The sequence below is a fragment of the Tyto alba genome, unplaced genomic scaffold (assembly GCF_018691265.1).
Source record: "Tyto alba isolate M040663 unplaced genomic scaffold, T.alba_DEE_v4.0 Super-Scaffold_1, whole genome shotgun sequence".
Classification (NCBI taxonomy): domain Eukaryota; kingdom Metazoa; phylum Chordata; class Aves; order Strigiformes; family Tytonidae; genus Tyto; species Tyto alba.
In genome coordinates this window covers 18204157-18226532 of record NW_024881261.1, presented here as the reverse complement: position 1 = coordinate 18226532, position 22376 = coordinate 18204157, and the positions used below count along the sequence as shown (strand labels likewise).

The following is a 22376-nucleotide window of genomic DNA, read 5'->3' as shown; positions in this document are numbered from 1 at the left end:
CTTGATGCTGCGTGTTATATTTTTTTTTTCATATTTTCATGTATGTGAGAAACAGAAGTTAAAATTGCTAGCTTTGGTTTTCTTACTGGCATGTTAGTTTTAACTAAAGATGCTTCTTGACCTGAAGTCCAGTTATTTTATCACCACAGAAATAACTAATTGTCCTTATGTTGTGGTGGTATTTAATGGGGAGTCTGTTCACATAAGATATACATATGAAAAGCTGTATACATCTGATATGTACACCCTGCTGTTAAATTCATAGTGGATGTTTTGAATACATCTAGAAGCAGCATGGGTGTGTATGGAAAGAGTGGCGTATCTGTCCTTTCCCGTAAGGAAATGCCTAATACAATTGATGTGATTTAGAAATGCAGGGATGTATTGTATAAAATAAACCATTTTATGCCGTTCAAAATATTTGCAGATAAAAGAGACAATAGGACACGACCTTCAGAGCCATATTGCAATGGAGTCTATTTACTAGCTACATAGCTCTGAAATATTTAAAGCTGCAGTGCCCTTCACTGTTTTGGTTGTTGGGTTGTTTTTTTTTTCTTATCTATGACGACAAAGCAGATCAATTGCAGCTGAAACTGGGCCACATAGAAGATTTGCAATTTTAATGCAGAATGAAACCTGTCATGGTGTGAAATCCATTTTAAATTGAAAAAAAGCAGAGCATGCACTTGCAGTTATATCTGTACAGGGTAAAGTGAATTTCAAATTTCTTCTAGGTTAGATTTTTTTATTCTAAGACAGAAATTTTCTGTTTTGAAATACAGTGAAATTATTCATATATGCTTTCTCTTTATGCAATCGCTTTCTCAACAAAGTATGAACTCTTGAACATTTTTAACTTATCAGTATGGTAAGAATAGCACCTAGACTGACAGTATAAGAAACAAAGTAAAAAAATAAAACAAACACAAACCACCCCCTGTTACTTTAAGAGATTGTTGAAGTAAAAAATATGTGCATTCCTGTGCACTTTCCAGTCCCATTCAAAGAGGGCACCTTATAGTCAGCCCTGAAATTTCATTTTGCTGCTTCATTCTGTTTAAAGGGAGAGTTGCTAATTTTTTATTGGCTACCCTCAATGAAGGTGGTGTGGCTTCTGGCAAACTGCTGGTCAATGTCTCTGAAGCGCTGAGGTCTTGAGAAAGAGTATACTTCAGACACAATATGCCTGGTGAAACTATGTTGCACAGAGGACAGCAACAGAAAAGCTAATGAATATAGCTCTCAGTCATTTTTTAGGAGTGGAAAATGTGTTTCAATTTACAATTATTCTTTTATTTAAATTGTCTACACATAAGACATTACAAATTCTGATAAATTTGAATTAGTAGGGGAAACAACAGTAAATGGTGTTATTTCTGTGGTTTAGTCAGTGAGATGTATTTTTAATGAATACACAATTTATTATTGTGACTGTAAATTGTCACAAATTGAACTAGCAGATATTTAGTTGTCACTAGGAAAAAAAAGTAGATAAATGTTTTTAAAGAAAAGTTCCTTTGATTTTAAAAGTAAGGTTTTGAAAAACTGAGGTATTAGCCAATATGTAAATTTGGAAACTTGTTTCCTTCTCAGTGAATTTAACCTGGTATTTTTCTGTTCAACTGAAAGCAAATATTTAGACTACATTCAGCACCAGCTGGGATAACAGTCTGATTTCAGAGACTCCGAAAACTTGTAATTTTTTTCCTATTAGGCTCTTTTTAATAAAAGGTGCTGTATTTTGCAATACAAATTGCCTAAGAAGTCTTGAAACCATACTATCCATAGGAGGCAACTATTTAGTTACATTGTTAAAAATGAAATTCAGATTCATGTAAGAGTTTCATATTTGCTGCTTGGGTTATGGTTGCCTCTTTATTTCTTCTTCTTTACCCTGTCCCCCATACCCCTTCATATATTGGGCAATATGTTGACAAAGTTGACACACTAAGTTCTGCTTGTCAGCACTATCAAGTAATTCTGGCAGGTTTATCCATGTACATCTGCCATCATTCATAACTGAGCATTTTTGATCTGCTCAGAAATACCTGTCAGTAAACTTGCTAGAAACACAGTAATGCACATTAGTAAGTTCTTTGTGCTAACCCGTTCTTTTCTCTTATGTTGAGATTATAAGACTTTTCAAAATTTGTGGTTTATATCTAATTAATTCTTTAATAAGCTATGAAGCTCAAGATGTTCTAAGTAAAAGAAAAATATTAGTATGTTCACTGGTTGGATTAACACCAATGATACCTACTTTTTAAGTCACATCTTCGCAGTGATCAAAAATTTTATGCAGAAAGCTCCTGTAATCAAGATTTCTGTTCTGAGTCTGTAATATTTGAAGATAGCTGATACTCAGCTACTGATATATCTAGTTCTAGGAAAAAATGTTGAATTTGAAAATGTTTCTCTTAAGAACATGTACATAAAGCAATATGCTAGATGTCTTCATCCCTGAATTTGAGTAATAAATTAGTGCACCTTGTATGTCAAAACCAATTGGTGTCTGTCCCAAGGATTTATGCTGCAGAATGTATCAGAAAACTTAAAATACCAGTTAGTGGGAATTCTTTTGGCATCTGTTTTGTGATTGGTGTTGAAAGACAACTAAAAATGCTTTGAAGGAGACTGTTTTCATGTACTTAGAAAAATTGATTGCACTATATAAAAAAAATTGAAGATACAAAGCTGGTAGTTGAAAGGGAAAAGAAAAAAGTGATTGGTCTGGAATGAAATGCAGTGTAACAAATAAGAGTTGGAGATAAGATCACAGGAATAGATGTGGGACAAGGCAAGATGTAAAGTATAGAAATATGGCCAGTTCTGAATATTCTTCGGCTTCTGAGTGGTTCAGGTGAAGGTCCTCTGTTGTGATTGCCATGTGACAAGCAGTCATGTTGTGCCATTATGCTAGGTGATCCTCCTTTCTGGCATTTGAGGCTGACATTAGCTGATTGTCCCTGGGACCTGGGCAGTGGTTCAATTCATTTTTACAGCAGAGCGATGGAGAAGAGAGCTATTGTCATCTTGTGCTTCTGAGCTGCTCCCCAAATTCTCTTTTCCTCCATTTCTCTCAGGTAATTTGTGTATTTCTTTTGGCTTTTGAACATATGAAGACATTGGGACAGAGCTTGTGGGGTTCTGAGGATTCATAGTGCCTGAAATAGACTCTTGGAAGCATGGATAAGAAATTCTCTTTATGACAGAGAAGATAGAGAAGGAATTAAATATTTGGAGACTAGAATGCTAATTAAGGAAGTCTACCCTGTGGATTTTTAATAACAACAGCACTGTAACAATTTCCCAGAAATTGTTCCAAGTTTTGCTGCTTTATGAGTAATGTTCTTCAGAAACAATAAAAAATGCACAATTACAAGTTTTAAATTTAAAAAATGCATAGCAATTTGGTCCTCTGAAGATTCTGGCATACATCAAGTCATTCTTGGCAGCTTTACTGATAAATAATTTTCTAGCAAAAATAAATAAGGTGTTATTTATTGTGGATGAAGATAGTCTTAACATGCTAACTTTTGCAGGGAGACTGAGAGTTTTTTGGGGGGAGGTGTTTTGGTGTTCTTTCTCATTGATTTCAATAGGAATTATTCTGGACCCAGATAAAATTATAAGCTAAATTGAGAAATTATATTTAACTTCTATATTTCATACTTAAACAAAATGCAAATCCAAACACTGTGAGTTTATGTATAAATATAAATATATATGCATAAAACCATGTTTGTATGAATATATATGCATTTAGATGTAGATACAATAACTAGTAATACATTAACAAGCACAAATACTTTGTGTTGTACTAAACACACTGTAGTTGTTTGTTGAGTGAAATGAAGGGCAAGGGAATGGCCACTGTATAATGTTTATAATTCCAGTGTGACTTTTGGTTGATGATTAATAGACAGCTCCTTAAGAAGCTGCTCTCTTTAAACATTTGAAGTTCTTCAGGCCTGTGATATTAGCCCATACTTATCTTTCTTCTTGTCAATACAGATTGATACTCAAAATAAATTGTATGCATTCACACAGATGCATATGAATATATATGCTTATGCACTAAACTAATGCAAAGTAGTTTTTGTCTTCAAGCCCTAGAGAAAATAATTAACTTCAGTTTTATAATGTTTGTGCTAGCTTCTTCACAGGCAATGAATTGGCCATAATTTATTTGTCATAGTTCTGTCTCTTAACACTACAGTAACCCAAAATGCATATTAGGATATCTCATATATATGTGTGTGTGTATTAAAAATTATGACTGAATTAAAATAAGTTCAAATATTGAAACATTCATGAGTGTAACAGTTTTATATTTATGAGTTAAGGAGTTTTACTGACTAATACACTCTGGTGATTGTCATTTTAAAGCCTTTGCTTATATCTAGATTTTTTTTTTTTCACAGAAATAATTGTATGCAATAAGTCTACTTGAAGAATAATTTTTAATACATTGTGTTTCTTTAGTCTAAATTTTACCTTCTGAGCTCTGGCTTCTTGGGAGTTTAGTAGATAATCATACTTAGTAACATTACTGGTATCTTGAAAACTATATCTTAACATGTAGTCTAATCTTAATTTTTCTTACATGATGACACACGTGTACTGGCAGCCTGCAACTTTATGAACAAAAAAAAAAAGAGAATAACCTAGTTGTTGTGGAAGTAACTTAGACTTCCTTAAAAATATTAAAAGTATTCATATAGAACAATGAATTAATAATTTTGTCTTAAAGATAGATAACAGAATTATCTCTCTTTCCTTTGGGATGTAAGGAAGAAGGCAAGATGAAGGGCATGGCAGTTGATTTTGCTCTTTGCCTTCTTGGATCATTTTCAGTTTTAATTTTTTCGCCTAGAGGCTGCTCTTGCGAATTCAGTGTAAGAGGAAGAGATACCTGGAAAAGTAATGTTTTCCAGTTTCAGTTGATTTTCAAGAAGAAAATTTGAGCCTGCTGAGTGGATGATGAACATTTCCATTTCTTAGCAGTTGGTAAAATATCTCTCCTTTCATTACGGTCACTCATGAGTGGTTTCTGACTGAAGCATACCAAAGAGAAGTTAAAAGATAGCACTGATTAGTTTAAAGTTATATAGTGATCTTAAACTGTATACATCTAAGTTTTGCTTGGACTGGGTAGACTACTGTCCTTTCAAAAACTTTAAAATAGGCTGAGGAGAAAAACATCATACCAAAATGACCCAGTTCCAATGATGACCTTTGAGAGAGTTTCTAAGGCTCCCCAGCCTTTATTTGTTTTTTTTTTCCTACTAATCATTTGAGATAGTGTTACAAGTTTGAAAATACTATTCATAAATAAAAGATGCTTGTCTTAAAATTTAATCAAAACATTATTCCAAATTGTAGCATAAACTCCCCCAGGATATAAAAGACTACAAATGTCACTGTTTTCCCCAAAACAAGCATGCTGCTTTGATTTTGCTTTTGCTTTTGTCATAGTAACATGTAATATGCTATTTAAGGAAAAGTATCTGCTCAAGACCTTTAGCATAATAGCAGTTAGGAAACTTTGGATAGAAAAATTATCTCTTTTCTCTTTCTTTTTCTGATTTCCACCTACTCTGTCTTCTCAGGTCCCAGAAGTTAATATTGAAAGTTTTTCATGTATAATTGTTGGTAGCAATTAACTGCTGAAAATGGAGCACCACATTCTGTAGGCATGAAAGAGGATTGTTTACTTGTATTCCATGTCTTCAGAAAAATAATGGTTTTATTGTCAAAAGCTAGGTAAAGAAATTCTGTATGATCTTCAAATGGGAGGAACAATAGACATGGATGGAAGTTACTGCCTTTTCTCAGGGGTAATCAGACTCTTGTGCCATTCTAGCCTATTGCAAGCCCAATTAGGTGCTGTTTCTCAAGATACTGCCTGCAGTCTTACCATTCCTCATCTTAACCTACTTGTTTGCTATGGTGGGGAGGAAATAAAATTACAGAAAGGGCAGGAAACAGAGTTTTCTAATTCCTGTTTACTCAGCATAAGTTCAGCTATATTTCCCTTTAGACTCTGTCTGGTGATATGTGGGCTAGTAACTTCCCTTTGATAGGGAAACTTCCTAAATATCCACATGTGTTTAGAGACATTTTCTTTTCCCCCTAGCCAGCAACAAGATCAAGTGGAACAGGTAATATGAGAGAAATACTCTATGCATATTTCAAAGCTCTAGGCAAATTTTCCATTCCTAGCAATATTAGCATTTTGTGTATAAATATACAGAAAATATATATGTACACCCGCAATCTACAGCTGTATGTCTAAGTGGTTCATTTTCTCAAAAAAACCAATTGTAATTAATTTTCAGTAACACCTGCTTTAGAACTACATTACAAAGTAGGTTTTGCTGTTATTGAGACCATCTACATCTTTTTCATACTTAAGTTAAACCTATTTTTTCAGTGACTATGCAAACTGAAGTGTAATAGTTTTCCATTCTCATTTTCTAACAAGTATATCAGAGTGTGTTTAGACTTCACAGTTTTTAGGCTATTGTGATGTTTTACACATTCTGTAACTAAATTTAGGGTACCATTACCATGTTTGGTATCATTATTTCTTCTTTATTTAATTTTTCCTGATTCATTTAGTAGAAATTTACAGGAAGCGCAGAAACATTGCTTTTGAACAATTATTAGAATATCGTATATACTGATAATAAGCAGGTGTCTCAGATGAATGTACTATTTTTGTATATAGAAATAGATCTTCATTTATGTAATCTTTTTATTATTGCTTGTAAAACTTTAGCATTTTTAAAATGCAAGTTGTAAAACATCAGATAAACTTTGTTTGTGTATCTTCAGACTTGGTCAACATTTTCATTTTTATAAGTTTCAACTATATGATTCTGTCATTTTCTGCAAGTTCCCAGTAGAATTTGTAAAACACAGTTAATTGATACCTTCCTTTTCCTTATTGTTTGATGTGGCTTTATCTCTTTATTGCATGCTTTTCAAACTCATTACAGAGATACAATTGTCAATTTTTCTAAAATCTTACAGAAGAGAACTCCTGCGCTGACCAGGATAGATTTTGATCTGTTTTGTCAAAACAGTGTTAGGGGAATAGGAAGTGTGATCTCCATTCTATGGATATAAATAAGAGGCACAGAGTTTGGGGAAATAATTCTCAATGTTCAATCTGAGAAGACTAAAAAGTTGGGGGGGTGTTCTGAAATATTTACATATGTAAGTCTTTGAAAACAGAACACCCAATGACTAAGTTTGACTCTAAATTTGTAGTGTGTATGGATCTCAAATTAGGCATCAAAAAGTGAAGAAAACAAATTATCACTTGTGAAAAGTTTTAGTTTAAGTTACATGCCAATTATTCAGAACTTTTTATCAGGGAGGAGAAAAGACACAAAATACTTTATTTCCTTAATTGAGACCCACTTTTCCTTCAGTTGTCTATGCCATTCTCTGCACATCTTCCAAATTATGCAAGAAACATAGAACTTCTATAAACAAACAACCTCTTCATTTTTCAAAAACATTACTGATGGACATTGGATGGGATGGAGTTTTCTTGGGAAAATGGTTTTGAAACTTAGACAACTATAGTTTATTCATGCAAAATAGTAGAATTGAAATTACACAGGCAGTTTTATTCCTGCACTTCCCTTTTTTGTGTGTGTGTGTATGCCTTTGCAAATCTTGCAAGAATTGCAGTTTTCTTTTAAAATCCTAGAGCTTAAATAAAATACTTAAGCAAACCCACAGATTCTGTTACATGTTAGGATAATGACCTTCACATTATTCATAGTCTTTTGATCAACTCTACAGATTGTTCTTGGTTTAACTGAGTTAATGAAAGTAATGTGTACAGAGCACATACAGTCAATGGGTTTCAGTTTTGGGTGAAGCATGATTTTGTGGGCGTGGCCCTTTTTTTTTTTTGTTTGTTTTATCCAGCCTTGAACTGTTCTACTCCACTGCTTTCAAACTTCCCTTCTTTTACTTATTTCTGTTCTCACTTTTTTGATCCCCTTTTTTACTGATACTTTTCAGTTGAGTTGACCTTCCCTATTCTGCTTTCTATGTCAAAGCTTCACATTACAGAGGAAGGCCCAATAAACCCCTGCAGTCATAAGCTGAATCGTGTTCACTTACTCTGTGGGAATTACTCCTGCATAAACTTAATAACATGAGGGGTTTTAAGAAGGTTTAAATAAATTCAGGGAGAATTAAGTTTTCAGAAATGTTAGTTAGAAGTTCTAAATTTTAGAAATTCAGAAATTTTAACCAAATGGTAACTTATGCTGAACATGCTGGACTAATTTTCTTTCCCCATCCCCCAGCCCAGCTTCCAGAATGTGTGACTTGGGATGGATTTTCACACATATCAACAGACAAACATTTCTGACATAAAATGAGGGAAATATTATGTGTGTAACATGGATGTTTTTAGTATATGCAATTTTCTTTTATGTCATTATCATAAGTGGATGTTCCAGTGACATTCACCTTTCCTACATGGAAGAATTATTGCGAGGGTGCTGATCTTAAAAAGATTCACCCTAAAAAATTAATTTTCACAACACAGTAAGCAACTTAAAGCTGAACTGTTAATGAGAAATTTCAGGCAACTTCAGAAAGTGATTCTGTCTGTGATTTATTATGTTTCTGAATTAATCTCTTCTGTATATAAGAATGGCTCTTCAAAATAAAAAGTCACACACTGAAGCTTTCTTTGTTTTGTTTTCAGAGTGGTAAAAGCTTTTTTTTTGTGCATAAGATTTATTTCCTAAATGAAGTCTTTGGAATTATGGCTTCTTATGTAATTTGCTAGAAATGAAACATAACATTTAGAAACATTTGAATGGCAAAATACACTTTTAGATTAAATAAAAGTTCGTAATTCCTCATTGGAAGTTGTTGCTTCATTATTCTTGAAGCAATGGACATATTTTATGTTCTTAATTGCTGTTGTTTGTTAATTATAAGCAAGGGAAAAAAAATAAAGGGAAAGAGTTGTCATATTGTGTTTAATGATTATGTAATTCCTACCTGATAAGAATTAAAAAGGCCAATCCAGTGATTTTGACTTGATCTTAAAGGATAAAGTTTAAATCATCACTATACCATCAGTACTGCTATATTATCCTAACTGTCCAGTTTATTTACACTGTATGTGTAGATGAACTAAATTTAAGAACAGGAACTAGAAACACCAAACTAATTATGTTTTTCTTCAGTTTTTTGTTATTTTTCAAATTTCATGAATTATCAAAGTTTTTAGTGGTTATGCTTTCTCTTTTATATGGTCATAATGAAAAAAAGCAATTTGTATGTATTTTAGAGTATGTTCTAAATCCTCACTAAAATGGGGTGTGTGTGTTAAAATGTGAATTGCAGGATATTCCCTTCTTACAAAGTCCTTCTGAACATCCTAAAAGGTCTCCCGGATGTTTCTTCAATCTTAAATTTACTATGCTTTATCTCTTCCACTGATCTCAGATTTCTTCTGCCTCTATTCTTACTAAAAAACCCAAATAAATAAAAAAATAAAAACCAAGGTGACAGTTTTTGTTTCTAATTTTTACTTTGCTGATAAATTGGTATTCATCATAATTTACTAAAACTTTCTCACTGATATCTAACTGTGAAATGCCATTTAATTTTAGTTACATGTCATACAATGTATGTAATGAACAATTCTTATCCTGAAAGCATTTAGACGGTCAAACAAAAAAAAGGCATGAAATAAGTAAATAGTTTTGAAGCTTGTGCCAATTATCATTGGACCATCTTCTCAGCTCAGCTATGCTGAGTGTTATCCTTTCTACGTATATTTTTACTTTCATCCGGGATGGTGTTCTTTTATGGAATTTTTTTTTTTTTTTATGCCTTATTTGTACTGTTTATGATGATATTGAAAATAATATTTTAAAATTATGTATGTTTAGTTTGACTTATAAAGTTGCTCTATTAAATTAGAATATATAAGAACAATGCATTGCAGGATGCTTTCGACGTTTAACACTCCTTCCACGTGTCTTCCACTGACATGACCATGATCATCCAGTCATTCTTTTTTTCTTTTCTATTTCTATCTAATTTTTATTTTTTTCTATTTTTTTCTTATTAACCCAAAAAAAAAAAAATCTTTCCAGACCATCCAATTAAGTATTAAAAGGGCAGTGTTAAGCTAACTCTTATAAATAAGAAAGTACTTGTGCTTTAGTTCAAGTAATGCATTTTTCTCATGTCAGGTAGTGTATTTTCAAAATCTCATATGCAGGTATGACAAGATCTTCTTGAATCTCTCTGAATAATTCTTTTTTGTATGTTACTGGTAATGCACTGATTGAGGCCCAGGAGAGCTTGTATCTACTAAGTTTATCAGGTAGACACATAGATTTCTCTCTTTCATAATTCTAAACTTTTTTGTAAAATTTATCATGTGTTAAGCAGCTGGAAATAACGTAGAGAATTAACAGCATGTGATAGACAATCATGAAATGTTATATAACATTACAGCAGTCAACAGATCACACTTCAGGAACCTTAACTCTAATATATTAAAATCCCATGTTCCCTGTGGTCTCACAAAGAAGTGTTTTCCTAAGTACTACTCAGAGCCTTTTTAGGCAGATCCTTTAATGTGGTATTTTACATTGAAGGAGATTTGTTAAAAGCATTCATCAATTAACATATAGGTAGCTAGTGCTGCTACCATTTACTACATGACCTTTAGAGAAACTGTACATTTGTAAATTTATTCATTAGTAAATTATTAATGTTTTAACTGATTGTTTGAGTCTAGTACATTAACAGATGGCTTATAACCAAATTTAATACCATGTATTCATGTGCTTAGTAACCATTAAGGTGTATAATAAGCAAGTCTGTCAAATGTGTGTAACATACATGTGGTTTTGAAGTTTTCTTTAAACTACTTATGAAGATACCTTTTAGTTTTAAATTATGATTCCCGTAACGCTCTGACCTAATGTTTTATCTCATTAAATAATTCTCTTGCTCATGTAGTATTCTTTCTAGGATCATATTACTTCATTCTGCAACATTAAAAAAAATAAATTGAAAACAGTGAAACCTCTCGCAGTAACTGCAAGGGATTTTCTTAGAACTCACAAAGCCCTAAGTAGCACCTAACTGTGGAGTAGGAAGACTGAGGCAGAACAAGAGGCTGAAGGAAACAAAAATGAGGGATACGAAAAAGCAGAATTTTTATAATACAAAATGAAAGTGAAGTTGTGACATTTTCATATATGATAATCCAAGGTAACAATATACCCTTTCACTATCTGTGGATGAGAATTTCTGCAAATAAAATCTTGCAAACTTTAGGCTGGGTTGGACATTCCAGTGGTAAGGGTCCTCAGCTTGGTGGCTTCTGCTGCTTTTGGCTGCTAATGAATGAAGCAGTGACTTCTGAGCAATAAAATCAACCATAACTGTTGGTGGAGTTTACAAGTAATGTTTTGATGCAAGCTTCTCCAGACAGTCTTACCTCCTTTGTCTAAACAGGAACACATTCTTCTGACATGGTTTTGCAAAGTAGAAATAGTAGATTACTTCTATAACAATATTTTCCTGTTAGGCAAGGAAGAAGTAACTGATGTTATATGCTCCATTTAAAACTGCTTCAAAAAGGAATGTAGTAAATTTTACAGTTTGCTTGGAAGTCTTTAATTTCTAGAGAAGCTATTTTGCTTACATAGCCTTGTTTGAATACAGACTTGAACTGGTCAGTGTTTCAAAATATAGCTCAATCCTTGGCTCCACTGGCTGTATAGAGAAAGAGGAATAATTTAAAAGAACAAATACAGTGAAAGTAGGGGGATTTTTTTATGAATACAGATGTGGATAGATGCAAAATGCAGCCCTACTAGAAGTACAATTTTTCATGCAACCTGCAATTTTATTTGCTTTCTCACACTTAACATTAATACTCATGGTTTATAATTGTCCAGACATTAACTAATAAACTCTTGTCTTTCTCCTTTCTTTGTCCTTCTTTCTGGTTGTGAGGTCCCAGTTCATAGTGAAAACTGAGTCCTTGAGGTCATGACCTTGTAGTTAGTGCTATTAAATATCATACTGCTTTGCTTCTGTTCATCAAATTAATTAAATTGTCTCTGTATGATGAGCTGATCTCCACTGTATTGATGATCATTTTGTGAATATTATTACCATGTTCCTACCTTAATAACCAATATCATTGATAAAATTGGTCTTGAGATTTTCATTTAAGAAACTCCATTAGTAACTTTTCTTTAGCAGGTTTCTCTGTTTAGCACTATCAGTTCTTTCCCTTTTTGTCACTGTTTTTCTTACCTTAATTGCATTAATTACTATTTTTTTCCTGTTTATGTAGGTACTTTCCTTGTAGCACCATATGAAATGCTATACTGAAGTCTTTGTTAGATCAGCCATATCATGTTCTTTCAAGAACCAGAAATCATACTTTACAGGATATTTCATCATTAATATATGATGCTATATTATCTCTGCTTTGTATTTCTTAGAGAAGAAATCCTTGAGTTTCAGTCATAAACACTAGAAACAGTGTTTGCCACCTATAGTTTCATGTCCTGCTTGTTATTGCAGTTCTTTCCTTTTTATTTTGCTGGTCAGATATACACAGTATTGACTTTCTTACTTTGACTAGCTTTAGTTGTTCCACTAACTACACCTTACCAACTCTAGCTCCTTCTGATTACAGTGTTCACATGCGCCTGATGTCTATTGTTGGATTGGATAGATGATGTTACTTTGCCTCTTACAGTTTACCTGACTTTACCCTTGTTTACCTGATTTTCCTGTCTGTTTCTCAAGACTGATTATGGAGGCTACATTATTTTCTCCTGCCTTCTTCTGATATGTTTTTGTTTAATTCTTCCGTCAGTCTTGCTAGACTTTTTCCTAGACATTTGTTGTCCAAGATATTTGTGCTGAACTTGTTATGGTTTCCCTGAATGTACTTAAGTAGCTGAACATCCTGGTTCTTTCCTTCTAACAACATTTCTTAAGGTGCCTGTCAGTCTTCATTACCTCGTACAAAAATGGAAAATTCTGTTGAAAATCAGGTAGGCTTTTAGCTCAACACATTTTCCCTGCCTGAAGCAATCTTTACTAAATTTGCCATTTGCTAATCAATTTAGCTCTTACAATATGAAAGGAAATTGGTTTTCTTGTTCCTATAGGTACCCTTTCCAATTTCTGTGAGTTTTCTTCCAAAAGGTTTCTTTTTGGTTAATTTCCTGTTCATACATGTACTTGTGTATCTTGTATGTGATTTCTGAATTATTTTAATTCATTAAATAGAAGTATGCAGCAGTAATTTGAATTTGTAACACCTAACAACACAAAAATGCTTATGGATTCTTCTAAGAGGAAGAAAGACCTATTTTGGTTATTATTAAGGGGTTTAACCTAAGTATTAAGGCACCTTGTACATGGGACAGTTGTTCTTTTCCTGATATCCTGTATGCCCTTGAGCCCCTTAGGTAATAAAAGATGCAAGTATGCATTCAGTTACTATTTTAATGTATTTATTATGTGAAATAATATAGTTGATATATTTTGAATTTGTTATTAAATGGAAAATTTTCATACATGTGATGATTCAGTACTTGCAACTGGAAAAATTATTTTTTAACAAAATTTTATCTGAAATGAGATTGCTTGCATATAATTTATTTAGAGTTGCTTCTAATTAAAACAATTTTGGGCTGGGATTTTCTTTCCTCTAAGTGAAGCTTGATGCTATGAGTCATCTTTGGATTGCCAGTCTGCTGTTTCCCACCTGTTCAGCTGCAGATTTGCAGCCTTTGGTTACTTGGAAGCTGATCAAATTGTTAATAGCAAATATTCTTAAATTAACATTTCTAATGTAATGACAGGAAAAGAATTGCCTTGTATTCCAGTGGCTATACAGGAGTCCTCAATTTATGTTTAGAAGTAGGTGCACATCTTGAGAGAGCCTGTAGTCCTCTTTGCCTTATGAGGTAGCTGTGACAGTTTGGGATTCCTATGATAGATTATGTCCTCGATAAAGTCCCAGGATGGAGAACATTCACTGCCTGACTTTTCTCAGTCCCTATGAGTAAGGTGTCTGCTTGGATTTTTGTGTATACATATTTAAAGTATGCTTTAAATTCTTTTGCCACAATTTGTCATGCATATTAATCATGCTGTAATAATATAAAGTTATAAAGCTAGGACTTGGACAACTAATATGAGTAATTTTAGTAATTAAAAGTATATGGCAGCTAATAAGTAAACATTTTCTTTAAATCCTGCTGGATGCAAAGTGACATCACAAATCGCTTCCTTGTCTTCTCTCGGAGCTGTTTTTCATTGAGAGTGTTTGTGGCCTGGTTTTAGACCCATGCATAAATATTGGTAAATGACCCCACTTCCCCTGCACTTTACTAGGCAACTGTTCCCACTATACTTAACATTTTCTTGGTTTCCTTTTAGAAGTAAAGGGCTATGTTGGTATCGAAATGGCAAAAATACTGTCTTCTCTAAGGGTAGCTCTTCAAACACATAGGTGAAGATCTTGTCCTGTATGAACAGATGAAATGTCTTACCTCTTTTTTTTGAAATACCTATCTGGACTTCTGTCACCTACAAGTTTTTTTGCTCAGGTGGCACCGTTTCCTGAGCACAACAGAAATGCAACAAAAGCCTGACTTGAAATATGCCAGTTAGATATTATTTTAGTCACACTGTTCTTAAAAGCACGATGAGTTTGCATGAAAGAAAATATTTTGTTTGGCATAAGGCTTAAAAATTTCAGTGACACTTTTTTTAACCTTACAAATACATTCCATGTCACTGATGATTAGTAACCATACAGAAAACCACTGTTTCTGTTTTGGAGAAATCCTTGAGCTTCCTTTACTGTGGTGGCCATAGTAAATGAAGCTACTGGGCAGTGGTGCTCAGATATCTATTTGACAGTTATTACTTGTATTCTTTTCTGTCTCCCATTTTGTCTCTATCTTATAATATCATGAGACAGACTGCTCCAATTGTAAACATTTAAGATCCTTTTGTGCTGTAGCATACGCAACACTCCCTTCTCTGTTTGCAGTCTTTGCATCTTCATAGTGCTTTCATCTTGTGATTTAAGGTTTGCACTTAACTAGGGCTGATTTAGCTGGCAAGGTGTTCTTAGGTCAGTTAGTTTTATCTTGCTATGGCACACAGGCATCATTCTACTGAACAGAGTGGTGGAAGCCCAAAGGTGAGTTACCAGTGTTGAAGTCATGCACAGCAGGCCGATGAACCAGTTAAATTAAGTCATTTTAATAGCTCAAGTGTATAATGAATGGCCTTGTAAATTCTACTGCTGACATCTTTTTTTTTTCCACTTGCTTGTTTTTGTGAATTGATGATCATCTTGGGTGTAACTACTTTAATCCTATATTTTACAAGTGTTAGAACTGTTTGATACGGGAATCAGTAACTATAATAGAAAGTGGATACATCAGCTTTTTGAGATGCATTCAGCAGCAGGACTGATGAGCAGATTTTTATCTAAAGCATCACGTTGAACAAAATATGACTAAACATAAATCCTGTCAGTGAGTGCTCAGTCAGTTGTAATGTCTGCAGATCATACCCTACAGTAGTGTAATAGGTGTAAGAATAACAGCTTCGTAGATTCTTTTGATTTTTTTGTTGTTGTGGGGGTTTTGTTTGTTTGTTTGGTTTTTTTTTAACATATTGTCTAATTGTTTTCTTGGCAAAAGGAAGATGTTTGAAATATTAAGTTTATTATATTTCTATTTACTGATAATAAACAGTGTTCCCTATTATAGCATTAGGTTAGGTTATTTAAGCATTTGACTAGGTGCTTTATTGTCTTTGAATCTGAGGTAGAGAAATAACACTAGTGATCATGTAAGTAGTACGCTTGGCATATCATAAAAGTCTGTATTAGAAGCATAGCTAAGAGTGCTTCAAAGAACACAATAAGTAGCCTATTGCTTAGTAAAGCTATGATGAAATAAATGAAACATATAATACAGAACCAGATAAATATATGTGTATATGTATATAGGTGTGCTTGTATCCAGTAGGACCATATTGTGCTTTGTTCCTTGAACTCCAAAACATGAATTGCCTAAACCAGGGAAACAGTTAATGTATCCCTCTCAGTCTGCCCTATAGCTATGACCTCTACTTAGAAAAAGGCAAGCTAAATTCTATTACTTTCTTCCTTGCAGTTTCCAAGCAAGTATTGAATATTCAGTAACTTGTCAGGATATTCTGTTTATGATGCAAAGTCTTACGACTATAAAGTCTGATCTTTTTTATATATATTTTGAGCATGTATTACGTGTGTACAAAAAAAGAATCTCATCTTAACTGCAAAGTGACTGTTAAAAAGAATAATATAATTTATATTAGTTTTGTTAACTCTATATAATACCTGTTCTATGTCTTCCTATTTCTGTGGATTTTGGTTCAAGAAAAAAATTAAATCTTTCACTGAATGATTTTAGTTTTCTCGTAACATTTTAGAATTCAGAATTTGCAAAGGGGTAAAGTTTGAATGCAACCTTTACCTTTCTTTGTGGAAAAATAGCTTGAGTAGGTCAAGTTTTCAATGTCTTTGAATTCAATCTGAGTTCTTGCATGTTAGCTATAAAAGTTTATGTAACATGGACAAGATGATTAGATATCATTAACTAAATTTCTGGAATGATATTTTTCAAATTATATGCAAATATTTCCATAATCTATATACAATTAGATATTGTTTTATATTTGTACTAAATTTCCTTATTTTTCTTAGAAGCTTTTTGAACAAGCTTAAAATTCACCTTTTGCCCAGTGAACTTCTGAACATCTATGAAAGTAAAATGTGCTATGGTTGGTAGTGAGAAAAGACAAGTATATGAAAAGTCGATGTGTTTCTTCTGTGGGCATTCCAAGAGCAATAATAACATAAGAAAGCATTTCTCTTTTTGTTCCAGTAAAGGAACGTAATAAATCTGGATTAGTTTAATACTATCCCAAATTAATTGGAAAGATCAGAAAAGAAAGTGGAATTAAAATAAAATTCCATTAAGATTTAGTACTAGTAGCTCTGCTGTAATGTTCTTTATCATTGGCATAGACAAATTTACCCTATTTTTCCCTCCTACTTATATTTTATACCTTCTTATTTGCTTTGTTTTATTTTATATTATTATGAAATCCAATATAAGGAAAAAATTACTGAAATTTCTGGTTATTCTAGTTCTGCATGCATCTGTGTTGTCAGTCATGTTGTTATTGGCAGTATTCCAGCACCAAGCTGCAAAGGAAGTAACACTTGCTATTTACAGTTTTTTGATTCTTTTGCGAACTGATTATTTTACCATGTGCCCATATTCCTTAGATTTCCTATCTTTTTAAAGATTTTTTTTTTCAGCTTTACTGAGATTGCAAACAGGTTTGCATCACAGTTGAAGCTTCTAGGAGATAAAGATTGCTCAGTGAGTATTTAGTTTGCTGCTTGTGATCTTCATGTGTACCATCATGGCAGATTGAGCATGTCCCAAACCGAACTTCCATAATACTTTTTTTGCAGTTGCTGTTTTTGCTGCTTTGGATTGGGATATTGGAGCTAGACAAACTTGTTTTCCTTGTGTTCTTAGTAATAAGCCCTGCTGCTGGTGTTAGAATAGAGTGAGCAAGCCCAGTTTAAAACAGTGCTGGCAATTTACCCTGTATTTATTCAAAGCTGTACTTCCATTGACTTTAGCTTTAGTTGGCAATGCTTAGCAATCCTGTGCAGCCAAATCCAGGTTTATGTCAGGCGCGGAAGAATGAAACACAGCAGTGACCACAGTGAAGTAGTTTGCATTAATAGGAAAATTGTTTAATCTATACGAATTTTATCTGTTCCCCAGGATCTCATCTATTCCTTCTGTTCAAAATACTACATGTAATGTCCCAGAATTTAGTAAGCAAAAAATGCTGAGGCTCTGGAGTTTTGGTATTTTCCTGGAAACAGTTAATAGTTCAGTTAGTGGAGGCCATCTTGTTGCTCAGCAGAGTTGCGCTGCGTTGTGCCACATACTGGTGCAGGAAGCTTGAAAATGTAGGGCAGTATGAAAATGTAGAACACTGAAATAAATTACTGAAACTGAGATATTGTTCAGAATATAGGAAGCTAGTAAGCTTAATTGGAAGTCAGTTAGGAGAAGGACTGAAATATATAGACACAGGGAAATGTATCTTTGGAAGGGTGTAGGTACCTGAGGTTTTGGTATCTCTCAGTTTAGTGTGTGTTTTATACTACAGATGCAGATGACCTTGCCAACAAGGATTCAACACATGTGAAAATACATGGTTAAGGATTTTGAGTATGGATGATAGCTAGGCTTGGGCAATGTTAGATTCCTGACATGCTTTCTCAGGGTAAAATTTCACTTTGTGACTGTAGTTTAATCAATTAATGGTCAAGTGTCTCTGCTGCCATAATCCTCTGCAGAGACAGAAGAAAAAAATAGAGCTTCAGTTTTTGGAGCAAGGTGCGTATTCTTCATGTCTCTGCCATGGGGTATGTTGGTAGTTTCCTTTTTTAGTTCATTAGTTTCAATTACTTTGGGCTACCTGTTCAAGCTGAAAGGTGTAGTGAGGAAGCCAGGCTGTATTAAGGTCCACTTCACACCTATTATGGCCCTAGCTATATGGCTTTATTATCGATAATGTAGTCATATATTCTTTTCTCATTCTTTACCTTTCCCTCTTATCAGAAAAGACATAGTTTATTTATCTATTGGGAGGGAACTGAAATAGTGCTAGGTATGCCTTGCCCTTACATGCCCATGTTTTGAGTCTGAAGGGGGCAGGACAAAGCACACCACATTACAGGGTATAACAAAGGGAAAAAAGTTATTTTGATTTCAAATGATACATACACGTGTCAATTACATGCTTCAGGTACTGTTAAGTAATCTTTGTTTCATAATTAAGATAACTTTAAGAATGTCTTTTCCCCTCCTGGAATTTGCTGACACACTGATTATACCTCCGTCATCTGGAATAAGCAGCACAGACATCTGTCCCAGAGATAAACAGACCTCTTTAAAACACTGTTTTGGTTCATTCCTGGAGCTGGTTCATTATTTATATTGGATGGAGACTGGAGACCTCTGAAAAATTACTATGGTTGTCTAATTAAAGACTCACATAATACATATGTACGAAGTGTAAAATGCAGGTAAAATGCAAATTATTTTATTTTCTCATTTTATTTTAGTGTCTTGACTCTGCAGTTATTTTTTGGCAAAGTTAGTTTGTTTGGTTTTGTTTTTTAAATTAACAGACAAATTATAGACCTTGTATTTTGTGATGTTTTTAACTAGCCTTACAAGTAAAATATTTAAAGGTAGAAAGTTGAGACCTAACTTCAACTGAAGGTCCATTTCACTTTGTGAAAAAATCTTCAAAAATCTGATCCTGCATATGCATTTGTGAACTTTAGCTATGCTTAACATATACACTTTGAGGAAATCTGTGTCATGGATGAACATATAGATAGCAGCCAAGGGCTGGAATTTAAGGTTCTGGGACCCATATCTTCTCTTAAGAGTTGTTACTACTAAATTGTTTTTCTTTTTTTTCAAGACTAGGTATTGTAAGAACTGAAATATGTTGCCATATATACTAGGAGCTACCAAGAAAGGAGCTGCTGTCTGTACACCGTGAAAGTAAAATCCAACATGGGCAGGCTGGACTTAATAATTTTTTGCTAACTTAATGATTGCTGTGTAGCCAAAGGCAATGCCTTCTAGCTGGAGATTTCTCTTTTATCCATAATGTAGTTGATCTGAGTGGGTTTTAGAATCTTTGTTCTGGAAGATCTCAGCAGATTTTCCGGACTTGCTGGATTTTCAGACTTCTTTTCCAGGTTTTTTATTCTGCTTTGTCATTCTGTATTTCATATTTTTATATCCATTCATGGGCCTAGTTCCAGAACTTCCCTGCAAAGTTCTCATGTGCTGCTAAGGATCTTTATGAATTGTTTCCATTGTTGGGATTGTTTGGCAGTAGATCAGTAACCTATGGAAACAGTGAAAAAGGAAAATCCCAGAGACGGAACAGTACCAGTTCACAAATCCAGGAGAACCTGTTCATGCTGAGAAATACAGAAACATCATCCTATGCATGCGTGTGCAGAACCACCAGGCTTCTTGGAAGAAATTGCCAATATTAGGAAACAATCTTCAAATCTGCTCAGTATAAATGAGTTACGACTGAAATGAAAGCTACTAAGAAAAATGGTAGTAGCCTTTTTCCTTAGGAGCTAGAATGTAGGTCTGCCTTGTTAGTTTTATCACCCACACTACAAACCCTGTAGTCATCACGCATTATACTTATGCACATACCACAACATACTCACAAAAATGTGTTGTGTCTAAATTTCCTTTACTTGATTTAGGTTGCTCAAGGACTATAGTGGGAAGTGTTATAGTTGCCTAGGTAAAGGGTTTTGATCAAATTGATCTGCCGGTGTTCAATGTAGGTCTAATTTCATGTCAAAAATATATTGCAGGTTTGTATGTCCCTTAAAAGGTTAGAAAGATCCTGCACTCTAGCAAACCTGCCCTATATAATCTTGCTTTTGATGCTACAATTTTCTTCTCCCTTTTTCCACTTGTGTCCATGTGCACAGATCCTTGGGAAGTTTTAAAACAAAGTAGGACCTCCCAAAGATTTGATGCTATAATAACATACTTAAAATATAACATATGTATATTAATAAAGGACAATTAAATTCAATTTGTGTCCTCTTCTGAACTTATGCCTTCTGGCCTCTAAGACTGTAATCTCAGGAATGTTTAAAGCTGAAATAAACTATCAATTGTGGCAAAAGCAGCAGTCCTGCCCTTTTGCTCTCCTGCCAGTATTGGTTTTGCTAGCTCAGCTCTGCTACACTTGTATAGTAAACCAGATCAGGGGACTGATCTGACTGAAAAATACTTTCCCACCCCTATTTAGGGTATGAGCTGTATGTTTCCTTTCATATTTTCTCTTCAAAAAGGTGCCATAGTTCAGTACTGTAGCACCTGACCTCCTAATGTATTCACAATACAGGTAGTTAAAAGGTAGAAACAAATAAAGACAACTAAAATTTTTGCTTTGAGGGAATAAAATAGATCCTATTTAATCAAGTTACTAATTTATCACAAGAATAGAATTTTTTTTACATCCAAGTTTTGCTTTTTCTTTTCAGTATAGCCTTGCATTTTTATAAGAAAATGAATATGAAATAAACCAAACTCTCCTACTGTGTATTACCAAGCACTGGGTTGTTTTAACCAAAATGAAGTTTTCTGTTAGGAAAAAAAATTACCTCAGGGTTTTGGGTTTGCTTTCCTTCCTCATATTCCATATATATTGATCCACTTGGATAGGTGAACAAGTACTCTTTTAAATACCGTATACAAATTTTGGCATTCTAAGCAGCTGTAGAAGACATAAAATTCATCAACAATGGAAATTGGTGAGCTCATTTGAACTTTAGTGCTTAGTATAGCTTCTAATAAACAGCAAGTATTATTCTTTGGACATCATGTTTGACTGCCAAAAAATGCCTAATAGGTAAAATAAATGTGTGAAGAAAATAATGCTGTAGCATTAGCATGTTGGAGAAGGGAAGTTGGATCTTCAGTTTAGAGTAGGTAGACTGTGGGAACATGAGATTTTTGGCAGTGAGATCTGTATTTCAGAGCTTTCTGTAACAACAAACCTTTAATAACATGTATTTATTTGAATTCCAGAACAGATATATTAAAAGAAAGCTTAATTATACCAGTGAACTTATTTTTGCTTTAGTTTTATTTAAAGACAACCTACTAAAAAGAGACTTCTAGAGAAATAATACTTATTAGGATGAAACTTTTGTTATATTTGCTATGGTTATTGCTGCCTCTTGTCTGAGGATTTTAAATGTTATTCTTTCAAGCAAGGAGATTATCTTGTAGTAGCCAGCATGCACAAAACATTGTTGCAGGAATTTGGGGGGCATATTACAATTAAGGTTTAGGTTTGCACGGTAGCATGATATGCCTCTCTTTATTAATTGTAGCATAATACAGTGTACAAAGAAAACCTTCTATTTTGTACATAGTTGTGCTTTACTTTAATGATAGTGATGAGAATTTCTAAAAACCATTAATTTTCTTACTTTCTGATTACAAGGGGCAGTTCTGGTACTGTCCCATATCCTCTCGATACATGTATCTCATGTTTAGATACATGTGCCATTGCATTCAGTACTCTAGATACATGGGCATGGGTACATTGTTCCCTCCAGAAGATTGTTCCTGAACTTGGAAACTGGTTATTTTAATAGG

General features: G+C 33.7%; 1 protein-coding gene across 7 annotated transcripts in view; it reads left to right on the top strand.

Moving 5' to 3' along the window:
- Positions 1 to 22376, top strand: part of CPEB3 (cytoplasmic polyadenylation element binding protein 3) — a 141887-nt gene that overhangs the window by 56227 nt on the left and 63284 nt on the right. The window lies entirely within an intron of this gene.